At 37.3% G+C, this 12,335-nt stretch overlaps 1 protein-coding gene across 4 annotated transcripts in view; it reads left to right on the forward strand.

The window, feature by feature from the left end:
• LRCH1 (leucine rich repeats and calponin homology domain containing 1) overlaps nt 1-12,335 on the forward strand; it is a 198,208-nt gene that overhangs the window by 100,169 nt on the left and 85,704 nt on the right. The window lies entirely within an intron of this gene.

The raw sequence follows: 12,335 nt of genomic DNA on the forward strand, positions 1-12,335 counted from the left end.
GGCATAGGTTTTAGATTTTGCTGCTGTGACTGTCAGCTGTTCTGGCTAGATATTGACTCCTCTGAAATCTTTGACTCACATTTGTGATGTCAGGAGAGAACGGGGAGCAGTTTTATCAAATCTGTCTGTACTGTAAAAGCAAGATTCCAAAGTTCAAGCCTGAGCGTAGCCTTCGCTCATGTGAGTTGTATCATCTTGGTGTGCAAGAGGTAGCACCTGATTAGGAAGGTTTGTGCTGTGTAACAAATATGCCATACTTTGAGGTACAAAATTTCCAATGAACCAGGTATAGCATTAACTTATGATAGATAATAATGTCAGTTAATTTTTAGGTTTCTTTTTCTTTGGTTGACCACTGAGAATTAGGGGTCTTCTGCTGCCTTCTTTGCAGTAGAAGGTTTTCTATATGCATTACGAATGCATATCTTCTTCCTTGGGAGTGAAGTTTTTAAATGGCCTTGACTTCTTTTTGGTAAATAAGATGTAGGTTAGTATTAGGATAATCTAGAGGCTCATATATTTAGCTTTCATTTCTCCTGGTTTCTAGTTCACTGACCCTTTTGTTTTCTTGCATAAGGACAAATCAAGCTATAGCTTCTACTATAGCAGAATGTTAATTACCTTGGACTTGCCTGATGGAGCCAGCACGATGGTGTCTATAGATTTTGGTTCACTATCTGCCTAATGTTACTGAATGCAAGGGGTTCATTTTACCTACACACATCAAAGCCAAAGGAGACACAGACAGGAGTTTGCAGCAAAGAAAGTAAAGGTTTCTTTAAGGAAATGATGCCAAGTCTAGAGACACAAGTAGGCTAGCGCTCAAAGACCTGGCTCCCCGATGATGTGTAGGTTACAGATTATATAGAGCAAAATCACAAGACACAAAGGGTTGGGGGTTTGGGCTTGTGCTGGGAGCCGATTTGGTGGAGGAGAGGTAAGGGTAATGAATCATTTCTTCAGATCTTGAGGACAGCTCTGAGGTCGGAGTCCCTCTGTCTGGTCTCATGGGAAAGTAGCCAGGGGGGGTTATTTCACCTTACGGCTCAGGAGCTGAAACATAACTTAGGTCAAGATGTTATCTTTAGCTGCCAGAGGTTTGGACCATGTGACCATTAGTCAGGTCCAGGCTACTGTCCTCTGCTGCCTCGGGGATTGCTGATTATCCGGAGGAAAGGCTGAGTCTCTGAGGGGTGTATATATATAGAGAGAGGGATATGATTTCAAGAGCTAGAATTTGAAACTAAATTTAGTCAAAGTCATAAGGACCCTCGGTTTCATGAAGACATCTGTCCTCTTATCCCAAACCACATAGGGGAAGTATCCCAAAAGCACATTGGTCTGTTTACTTAGCTACTCCTGTCCTACTGTGACATTTTCACCTCTAGCAGTCTTGCATACAACAAGTAAATAGATTTACCTTTGCATTGTTATATTAAGTCCATTTGCACTGAGAAACTTTTGGGTATAGATGACGTTTTTCTTCTGGAATGAAGGAACTATAAAATTCTACAAATACAAGACAATCTTATCTTAAAATATATGGTATGTTTTTCAAGCATTAATAAATTGGTTTTGGTATGATTATTTTTATGTTGAGCCGAGTTGAGAATAGAATAATATTGCTATCTTCAGATGGTTGAAAGAATATACTGGAATGTGGATCTCGGATTCCTTGGGCAAGAACAGAGAGAAGTCATTGAAACTGATGATGGGCGAAAAGAAACCATGTGGTATATTGTAAAGAGTTTTGTGACGAATTTCTAGATAATGGAAAGCAGAAGGAAAAGGGACCTTTTAGCACCCAAATTTTTAAACTTTGTTTTCTGCCTGTTAATTGTTTAATTTCTTGTTTGCCTCTATTGTTCCTCCCTCCCATTTATATAGGTCATTTTTATTTTGTTTTGTTTTTCTTTTGCTCACATCTCCTACTTTAATATTAACATGTTTTAAGACATTATTTAGTGTCAAATCATAACTCTTTAAAGGAATTGATAACTAAATGGAGAAAAATTAAGAAAAAGTATGTCTCTTACTTTTCAGAGATGTTACATCAGGGTATGTGGAAAATGTATGTATATTGTCTAAACTCTTTGAAAGCTAGGGACCATACATACATGTGTAATTATTTTTGATACCTTCTATCAGATTTACTTCATGAACATAAATGTGTAACATAAAATAGTAACACTGGGCAAGCTTTAAAGTGACCAGGAGATGGTCATCTTGTTTATTCAATTATAAGGCCTTTAACTCCTGTTTGAATATTGGGTTTAGTTAACACGTATCTTCTAGGAATTGAACCCTTGAAATTGAGTTATTTCTCTGTTTGGGAGTGATTTAACTGTTTGGGAATGATTTAAGACTGTTATATTTGTCTAAAAGATTTATTTGTAGCTTGTGAAATAATAGGTGATTGTCATGTATGTTTATTGTCAATATGTAATAATTATTAGAAAATACCAGTGGCAGCTAATTAAACTGCAAGTCTTCTAAAATGTTGAGTACCTACAAGTGGTGTTGTCAGTGTGAGTTCTTCCTGCTCCCAAACTACCACCCCACACCTGGCCAGCCCTAAGTTGATAACCAGGGGGAATTGAGAACGTTGTGCTTGTGTGTGATCATGACATATGTCCCCTCTACAACCAAGATTTGGCGTTGTGGCCTTTGCATGTTGTTTCTACTCCTCATGAAATTTAAATCAACAAAAGTAAAATATCTTTCTTCTTGAGTATGGTGAAGAGGCACGGTGGGCTTCTATTGACTTTTGGCCTTTGAAGGAAAAAGGCCATTTACTTGAAAAAGAAGCAAAGGACTCAGGATGCTGCAAACATACTGCCTTGTAGAAGGCCTTCTGAGTTGCCCACAATCTAATTTGTTTTTTGTGATAGTTATAAATGGGATTTTATGTCAAAGAAAGAAGCTTATATTCTGACAGAAGTATATAACCAAATCATGACATTATCACTAACTTACATATAGCGAGGTAGTCTGTATAAATTCCAGAAAATTAAAGAAGTACTGTAAACTGTTTTTGAGAACACTCTTAAGGCAGACTAATCAACTGAAGCATATTCTGAAAGAACTTGAACAAATAGGCGAGGTCATCAGGTTTTAGAAATAATGACCTGAAAACACTTTCTTTCCTTAGAATTTTTTCTTTTATTTCTATTAACTAGGAGTAAAAAGTTGTTAGATAAAATAGTGCAGACTGCTTTCAAATATTCACAGATTTCATGTTTTTATACTTAAAATTAAACATGGTCTTGCTGTATTTTAAATTTTTTTCTCTTTTTAAATCATGTAGAAATGACTCATTTTGTATGTTTCAAAAGTAGGAGAGATGACATATGAAGCTACTTTGAATTGATGGAAAACATTTAAAATTGATTACACCCTCTGGGATATGTGGGCAATTCTGGCAGAGTAAATAGCCATAAATATTTGATGCTGGTAATGATGACAGTGAAGATGGTGGTGGTGGTGGTGGTGGTGGTGGTGGTGGTGGTGGTGGTGGTGATGGTGGTGGTCATGTGTCACCGCCTACCCCCCAGCTTCTTGGCTGACAGGATCTCTCAAAGGTGTTATCTTTAAATGTCAAATAACTGCGTAGTGTTAGGAACCCAATGCCTATCTTAGACTAGAGATGAGTTTAATTAGCATATGTAAACAAAATAAATATTCACTGTTAAATGCAGTTAAGAACACTTCAATATTTTCTACATTTTCGCACATGATAGAAATGTCATATTTGTGAGAAACATTTATTGCTGTTTATGTAGCCTGTGCTTGAAGGATCTGGACTTTTAATCTTTGCTTCTTGGTGTTCACCACAACAATAGGTAATGTTAGTTTAGTATACGTGCCACTATGTCTCTTCCTGTTATACAGTGTCTTAATCCAAGAAATGTGGCCAAGAGCAATAAAAATGATTAAGCAAGACTTGTTCCTATATAGGAACAAACACTTTGAACCTGAGTTACACAGGAAAACCTCAAAAGTTTAAACTGTATTTTAAGATGTTGGAGAGGTTGTTGTTGATGATTCTCATGAAGAAAATGTACCTTAGGACAATAGAGTATAATCCAGAGTAACAAGACTCTTGGCAACCGGAGGGGTGTTGTGAATCTAAGAATAGGGACCTTGGCTTAAAAGTTTCATCTCAGAGAGGTACAGGAATAGAAGCTGCCAAAAAATGAAAGTTCTTTACAGCCTTTGATCATATTGCTTCCAGAACTCTTGGTGAGTGATTTTACTTTCTGAGGGTGAAACACACAGAGCCAGGAGCTGCTTTATTCCTTGGAATCCCCAATCTCTCCTAACCTACTAGGAGTGTATTCTGAGGCATTGCCTGTAAAGAAGGGGACAGTCTCTTAAACGAAATATTATCACACCACAAAAAGGAATCGCTTTTGGTAGCTTTTTCTGAAGGCTGGCATCCTTTTTTGGCTGCTAAACAATGTGCAGGAAGAGCCAACTTCCTGATTGCTGTATAACCTGTATCCCCACATTCCTTTGGTGGGAATAATTCTGAGAAATAATCTTTAATCCTCAGAATATCGCTCTGTATTTGAAGGCCTGCAAGAAACATCCTGCAAGCTAGAGTTGCTTTAGATAGCAGATTTTATATTTTTTGTTCTGAACAAACATTAATTTTCATTGTTCCTAAGCATTTCAATTTTATCCCTAAATCTCCCTGCACTAACATTTCTGAAGAAAGTCTCAGTTGTAAGATAGCATTTCTTCTTTCTGGAAACTGATGAAATTTATGGTGTCTTCCTAAACTGGAAAAGGTGAGGAGTTTTGTTCAAGACAAACTTGTAAATCCCATATCCTCTTATGAAGATCTTACCTCACTCAAAGGGAAAATGAGAATATATATTTTGGAACTGGCCTTAGGTAGCTATGCTGTGCCTTGACAGATCAACAGGAAGACACCAAAATACAGTTATTTGGAAGTATTATCTTAAAATTTGAAAATGTTTTTTGTAGAATTCTCAAGTTGGCGATGGCCATCAGAGTTCCCCATTGTAAGAGTAGCAGCGTATGGTTTAAGCCTTGCCGTTTCTAAGCATGCTCCGTGCACATTTATTTTTGAGGTGGAACCTATAGTCAGTGGTTCCCTAAAATTTTAGTATATTTATAAATTATTGTGCCTGTAAAATTGTCCATTGGCCTTGGTAGCTGATGGGCTTTATGAAGTGTGAATGAGTTAATAGGATATTTCTTATCAGATTCCATTCCTTTTAGTATTGTCCATACTTGGCAAGACTTCCAGAGAGGATTTTTCCATTATACACATCACCTGATCACAGATGTTGTTTTAGATCAGGGTTTGTATTGAAAAAAGAACAAGAACAGAGAGACACAAAAGGGACATTATGGCTTTGATAGCTACACCCCTGGTCAGATGTGTTAGTTTTGTTTTCAGTTCTGCTTCTGATCTTTAATAGGGTTCTTAAGATCTTTGTGCTGCAGATTTGCCTGTTGAAAATGGGGTGAAGACCTACTTCTAATTTATTGCATAGATTTTTGTTTGTTTGTTTATAGTAATTCTCAAAGTTTTTTCTGCAAGCCCAAAATGAACAAGCTGCAAATTACATTTATTTTTCTAACTAGACAGACAAAAGCCCTTTGAAACATTTCCATTTTATCAATAATCAACTTCTTATATTTCCTCTAACAACACTGTAGTTTACCAAGGCTTATAACCTTGGTAATGAGAAGAGGGAAAGAAAGAAAAAAAGAACATGAACACATGAAGGAAGGTGTAGGATTTTGCAATAATCATATTTGAGCCCTTCAACAACCTTTTATTTTAGGTAGGAAATAACAAAACGATTTATCCCAAGGCCACACTGTTTCATAAATAAGAATAATAGAAATTAGTGGAATTTATTTCTTGGCACTGTATAGTTTGCTCAGCACTTTCACCTGTGTTATTTTGTTTAACACTGTGCTCCATTGCATTCCACGCCCTTAGGACAGTTTCACAATCATTAAAATAGTTAGGAAATTTTCCAGAAGACCAACTAAACATTTAAATAAAGGAAGGCCTTTGTAATTTTAAACATTTCTACTGCATCTATAATCGGTTCCCCTTTGTAGTTCCTAATAATTGTGAATTTTTGCATTTTTCTCTCTTTATTCATTTTTTCAGAAGTTTGTTTTAATTGTGTATTTTTAAAAAATCAACTTTTAATGTTAGTAACCATGTTTTTTATTTTTTGTTTTCTAGTTTATTAATTTCTGATATATAAATAAAATAAAATTTTATTTATCATATTTCCTCCTATTTTCTTATAGGTTGATTCTTTTTCTAATTGCTAGAGTTTTGGATATTTAGCTCATTAATTTTTAGTTATTTTTTATTTTTTATAAAAGTATTTAAGACCAAGAATTACCCTGTACATGGTGCTTCAGTTGATTCCTGAAGGTTTTTATACATGGTGTTTTTTAAGTCACTCCTAAACCTTCTAATTTAAATTATTACTTCTTTGACCTATACATTTTCTATACAATAGATTTTTAAAGTTACCTTTCCAAATTGATTTTGAATTAATTACATTGTATGTAGAGAACATGTTCTGTTTGATATTGATTCTTTAGATTGGTTGAGATTTGCTTTATAGCCTATGTATGTATAGTTAATTTTGAGAATATTCCACATGTGCTCAAAAAGAATGCATGCTCTGTAGGTGTTTGTGGGGACAGAGTCCCAGAGAGCAGTTTCCAGGCTCTCAGCCTCACGTGGAAAGGTGCTGGCTCCGGTAGTAGATGGCCGTCAGCTGTGGCTAGTTGGCCATCAGCTGTGACCAGTTAGCCAATTAGCCACTGATATAACTGCCGCGGCTGCGTTGGTTGGAGAGTCGGTCAGTTGGCAGACAGAGAAGCGGATGGCAGGTTACAGGTCGTGTGAATCCAGCCTCCAGTGAGACTATAGTGGTATAACTTCCCTACCTATGGCTCCGTGGGTGTTCCTTTTTGGCCTAGCCACATTCTACGTTCTTATGTGTTGAGCGGGAGCAGAGACCCCGCTGGCCACCTCACATGACAGTGTTACATGTTAGTTTCTAGTAAATCCATTAAAGGTAACTTTAAAGTTTGGAGGCTCACATCATCTTTTCCTAACAAATTTTGTATCTGCTTAATGTATATCAGTTACTGAGAGATGTATTTTAAGCAAACTAGGATAACTGTGAACTTGTTGGTTTTCACCTGTAATTCCATTTTTAATGTATGTATTTTAAGACCAAGTTATAGGCCAAGTATTTTTAGGCCAAGTTCAAAATTGCATGTCTTTCTGGCAAATTTCAGGTTTTATCATTTTATAGTGGTTCTCTTTACCCCTAAAATGCTTTTGACTTACAGTCTATCTTATATGAAATTAATACTTATATCTTAGCTTTCTTTTGGTGATTTTTGCCCTCATATATCTTTTTCCACTCCTTTACTTTCAGCCTTTCAATTTAAAATTTTAGATGTGTCTTTAAATAGAATATAGACAAATTATTTTAAAAGCAATCTGGGTCAAGATGTCAGAGTAGGCAAATGCTATGCTTGCTTCCTCTCATGACCACATCAAAATTACACCGTAACTATAGAACAACCATTATTGAGAATAGCCTGAAATCTAGCTGAACAGAAGTCAAGTAACCAAGGACATACAGAAGAAGCCACATCCAGACAGGTAGGAAGAGCAGAGACGTGGAACAAGCTGGTCCCACACCTGCATGAGATGGTTAAAAATCGGGAGGGATATTGTGGCTACAGAGGGGACCCCTGAGGAATGAAGGATCCCAGCCCTACAACAGGCTTCCCACCCAGGGTTCCAGTGCTGAGGATAGAAATCTTCATGAGTTCTAGCTGTGAAAACCAGCGGAGGTTGTGGCTGAGTGAGACAGATGGTGGCTAGAGTCCCAGGCCTGCTCTTAAAGGGCCAGTGCATGGACTTACTCATTGTGGGACTCATTCGCTCTGAGCTCCAGTGCTGGGACAGCAGCTTAACAGGTGCCAGGGACATACAGGGAGGAACTGAGTTGTCTGGCCTCAGGGCAAGGGCTGGATGGGCAGCTGTCTCCCAGATGGAGGAGCTGGCAGAAGCCATTGTTTCTTTGTTGAACCCTCTTTCCTCCTGATGTGCATACTTAGGTGGCTGCCATATCTGAGTCTTCATCAACCTGGTTAGCACCGTTTATCTGCTCTAATTCCTTGAGACCCCACCTTACCCAATTTGCAGACTCACCAAGACCTTTTTCAGTGGCTTTTCCATTCAAAAAGCCTGTCTTGGCTAATGTTGCAGACTTTCTTAAAATCTCTCAAAGGCTCACAAACCCCAAACAAGCAGTATTTGGCCTCAGCATGCCCTGTTCCTCTTGCTGAGCAGCCCCCAGACTGACACTAGAGGCAGCCAACCTTGGTTCACAAATTGGCCTCTTGAGGCACCTTCAAGCCAAGTGCAGGTGGCTGTCATCTGTGGATTGTTGCTTTGTAGCACATTCAGGTGGCCCCAGGCAGGGATACAGGTGGAGGCTAAACTTGGCCTGTAGTGGAGCCCTCCCAGGAAGCCATGGATCTGGCATGCCTGGTGGCCAGCTTTGGACCAAGCCAGAGCACCACCTGGCCACATCGGAGGACGACACACCCAAAAGGCAGACTGGGCAGATATTAGACCCGACTAAAGTGACTCCTCCATAGGATCATCCCCTGCACAGTAACTCCTCCACTGTAGTCAATGGCCAGTCCTCATAACCAATCAGCCTGAGGGTCATTTTCCCCCATTAACGTGCAAACAGCAACCAAGGCTCAACTATAATGGGGGGCACAGACAACCCACACAAGGGATACCCATGGAGTATCTGGCTCAGGTGACCAGGGAGACTGCACTACTGGGTCCCACAAGACACCTACTACATAAGGCCACTCTACTAAGACCGGGAGACACAGAAATCTTACCTAATACATAGAAACAAACACAAGGAGGCAGCCAAAATGGGGACACACAAAAAAACATGTCCCAAATAAAAGAAGAGAACAACACTCTGAAAAATAAATAAACAAAATGGAGACAAGCAACCTACCATATGCAGAGCCAAAACACTGGTTGTAAGGATGCTCAGTGATCTCAGTGAGAACTTCAACAAAGAGATAGGAAACATAAAAATGGAGATAGAAAAAAAAAGAACCAGTCAGAAGTGAAGAACACAATAACTGAAATGAAGAATACATTAGAGGGAATCAACAATAGATTAGATAAAGCAGAGGATTTAGTGAGTGATTTAGAAGATAAGGTAGCAGAAAACACCCAATCAGAACAGCGAAAAGAAAAGATAATCAAAAAAAATGAGAGTTTAAGGGGCCTCTGGGACAACATCAAGTGTACCAACATTTGCATTATAGGGTACCAGAAGGAGAAGAGAGAGCAAGGAATTGAAAACCTATTTGAAGAAATAATAAGGGAAACTTTCCTAACCTGGTGAAGGAAATAGATATACAAAACCAGGAAGAAGAGAGAGTCCCAAACAAGATGAACCCAAAGGGGCCCACACCAACATATATCATAATTAAAATGCAAAAGTTAAAGACAAGGCAAAGAGAATCTTAAAAGTAATAGGAGAAGAGCAGTTAATTACCTATAGGGGAGCTCCCCTAAGACTGTCAGCTGATTTCTCAAAAGAAACTGCAGGCCAGAGCGATTGGCTCAAAATATTCAAGGTGATGAAAAGCAAGGACCTACAACCAAGATTACAGCACATCTGTCATTTAGAATCGAAGGACAGATAAAGGACACCAAGCCAGTATTACAAGAAATGTTAGAGGAACTTCTTTAAGAAGGAGAAAGAGAAGAAAAGAAGATAAAAAATATGAATAATAAAGTGGCAATAACTACATATCTATCAACAATTACATTAAATGTAAATGGATTAAATGCTCCAATAAAAAGTTAGAGGATAGCTGAATGAATAAGAAAACAAGACCCTTACGTATAAGAGACTCACTTCAGATTGTAGGACACACAGACTTACAGTAAAGGGATGGAAGAGATACTTCATGAAAATGGAAACAAACAAAGAAGCTGGAGTAGCAATACTTATACTAGACAAAATAGACTTTAAAATAAAGGTTATTTAGAGACAAAGTGGGATTCAGTAATTCCACTTCTGGGTATTTATCAGAAAAAACCTAAAACACTGCTTTGATGGGCCATGTGCATCCATATATTCATTGCAGCATTATTTACAATAGCCAAGTAATGGACATAACCTGAATATCCATCAAATAATGAATGCATAAGGAAGAGGTGGTACGTATATACTATGAAATATTACCCAGCCATAAAAAAGGAATGAAATCTTGCCATCTGCAGCAACATGGATGGACCTAGAGGGTATTGTGCTGAGTGAAGTAAGTTAGACAAAGACAAATGCCATATGATTTCACTTATATGTGGAATCTAAAGAACAATAAACAAACAAAACAGGAACAAACTCATAGATACAGCAAATATTTGAAGGTTGCCAGATGGGAGGGGGGGTGCACAGTGGATGAAAAAAGAAAAGGGATAAATACAAATAGGTAGTTACAAAATACTGGTAGGGATGTAAAGTACAGTATAAGGAATATAGTCAATAATATAACTGTATGTGTCAGATGGGTACTAGGTTTATTGGGGTGATCACATTGTAAGTTATATAAATGTCTAATAAGTATATTGTACCCTGAAACTAATATAATATTGTATGTCAACTGTTTTAGAAAAATAAAATAAAAAACATTAAATAAGAAAAAACAGCAATCTGGTCATCTTTATCTGATGATAGGTGAGTTTAAGCCATTTGTATTTGTTGTAATTACTTATGAATGTGAATTTATATTTTCCTTCATATTTTGTATTTTGTTTATCAAGATTCTTTTTTTCCCTTTTATTGAATATTCTGAGTTTTTTTCTTTCTATTTTTTTCTTCCTCTGTTTTAGAGGTTAGTCATTATATTTTTAAACTTTTAGTAGAAAGATTACCTATAAATTGTTAACATGAATATTTAAGTTACAGAAGTCTGAAGTTCTGTAGGTGAAAAGTTCTTTCTTATCCTCCCCAAAGTAATAGCTTGCATAGAAAGGTTAAACTGCAAGCATCCCTCTCCGAACTTACATATTATTTTTATTCTTTATTTTAGGTCCACCTTGCTTTTAACCTTGATTTTAGTCTACTGATGCTTATTAGTGGTCACTCAGATTTTTATCAGATCTTTGTTCACTCTTGCTTTTTCATCTCACTCTTTTTAGGGTTTACTCTCCTTTATAACATGCATTTTTAGAAGTTCATTTGGTGAAGGTATGTGGTAAATACAGTATTTTTCTGAAATGTTGTCACCCCTTTCCCCATTCTTGAAGTATGTTTCAATTATTAGCATAAAGTTTTAGGTGTATTAATACAAAGCTTTAAGTTGGCAGTTCTTTCTATTATATTTAAAGACGTTATGTCAGTTATACATATGTTGGGCCTCTCATTCTACCTTTCACATTTCTTAATCTCTTTTATAGTTCTCATTTCTTTACATTGGGGTGGTTTTCATGCACAGGAATGCTTTTAAACATATTGAGAGTGAAAGTATGGTAGTTTTTTGAATGCAGGAAAATTGTGGTACCATGGGATTCCTTAACTGAAAGCACTCTGAGTGGAATGTGTAGCACATGAACTATGCATTTTAAATCATTAGTGAGTTCTTATGCACTCTCTTACCTTTATAATAATGTAATTTGTGGGTTGGCTAACAACAAATTTTCCCTTGATACTAAATTTCTATGCATTGTTTTGGTTATTTTATTGCAAAACTGGATGAGATCTAGTTTGGAAGCCCTTTGACCCATTAAATTGGAGTTTCTGATTTTGTAATCTTCAATCCTTTTGTTGAACTCGGTCTTTTCTGACTCGTCAGCATTCTCTCGTCCATGTTCTCTGGTGCCTTAAATGAAAGGCCACATGGAATTAGGGCTTTAGGTAAGTAGGTTTGGAGTGCAGTCTGGGGATATAATGGCCTAGCCAGGGCTTCACTTTGGTTCTCTTGGTGTTCTTATTTGGTATTAGTAACAATTGCAGTAACTGGACAAATCAAAACATCTTTCTCAGCTTCCCACCCCCGATCTAAATACATCACTTCATTTTCAAAATAGTAACCTATATGCTGTAGTGACTGGGAATTTGCAGAATATGGTGGTTAAAATATTAGCCTACTTCTGAAAGGAATGCTTGTGCTCTGAGAACTTAAGGAGGGGAACTCTTGATAATGTAGCCAAGAATTTCAAATAGCACTTTTTCCAGGGAAAAGATACGAAG

This window comes from Rhinolophus hipposideros (genome assembly GCF_964194185.1).
Source record: "Rhinolophus hipposideros genome assembly, chromosome: 4".
NCBI classification, from domain to species: domain Eukaryota; kingdom Metazoa; phylum Chordata; class Mammalia; order Chiroptera; family Rhinolophidae; genus Rhinolophus; species Rhinolophus hipposideros.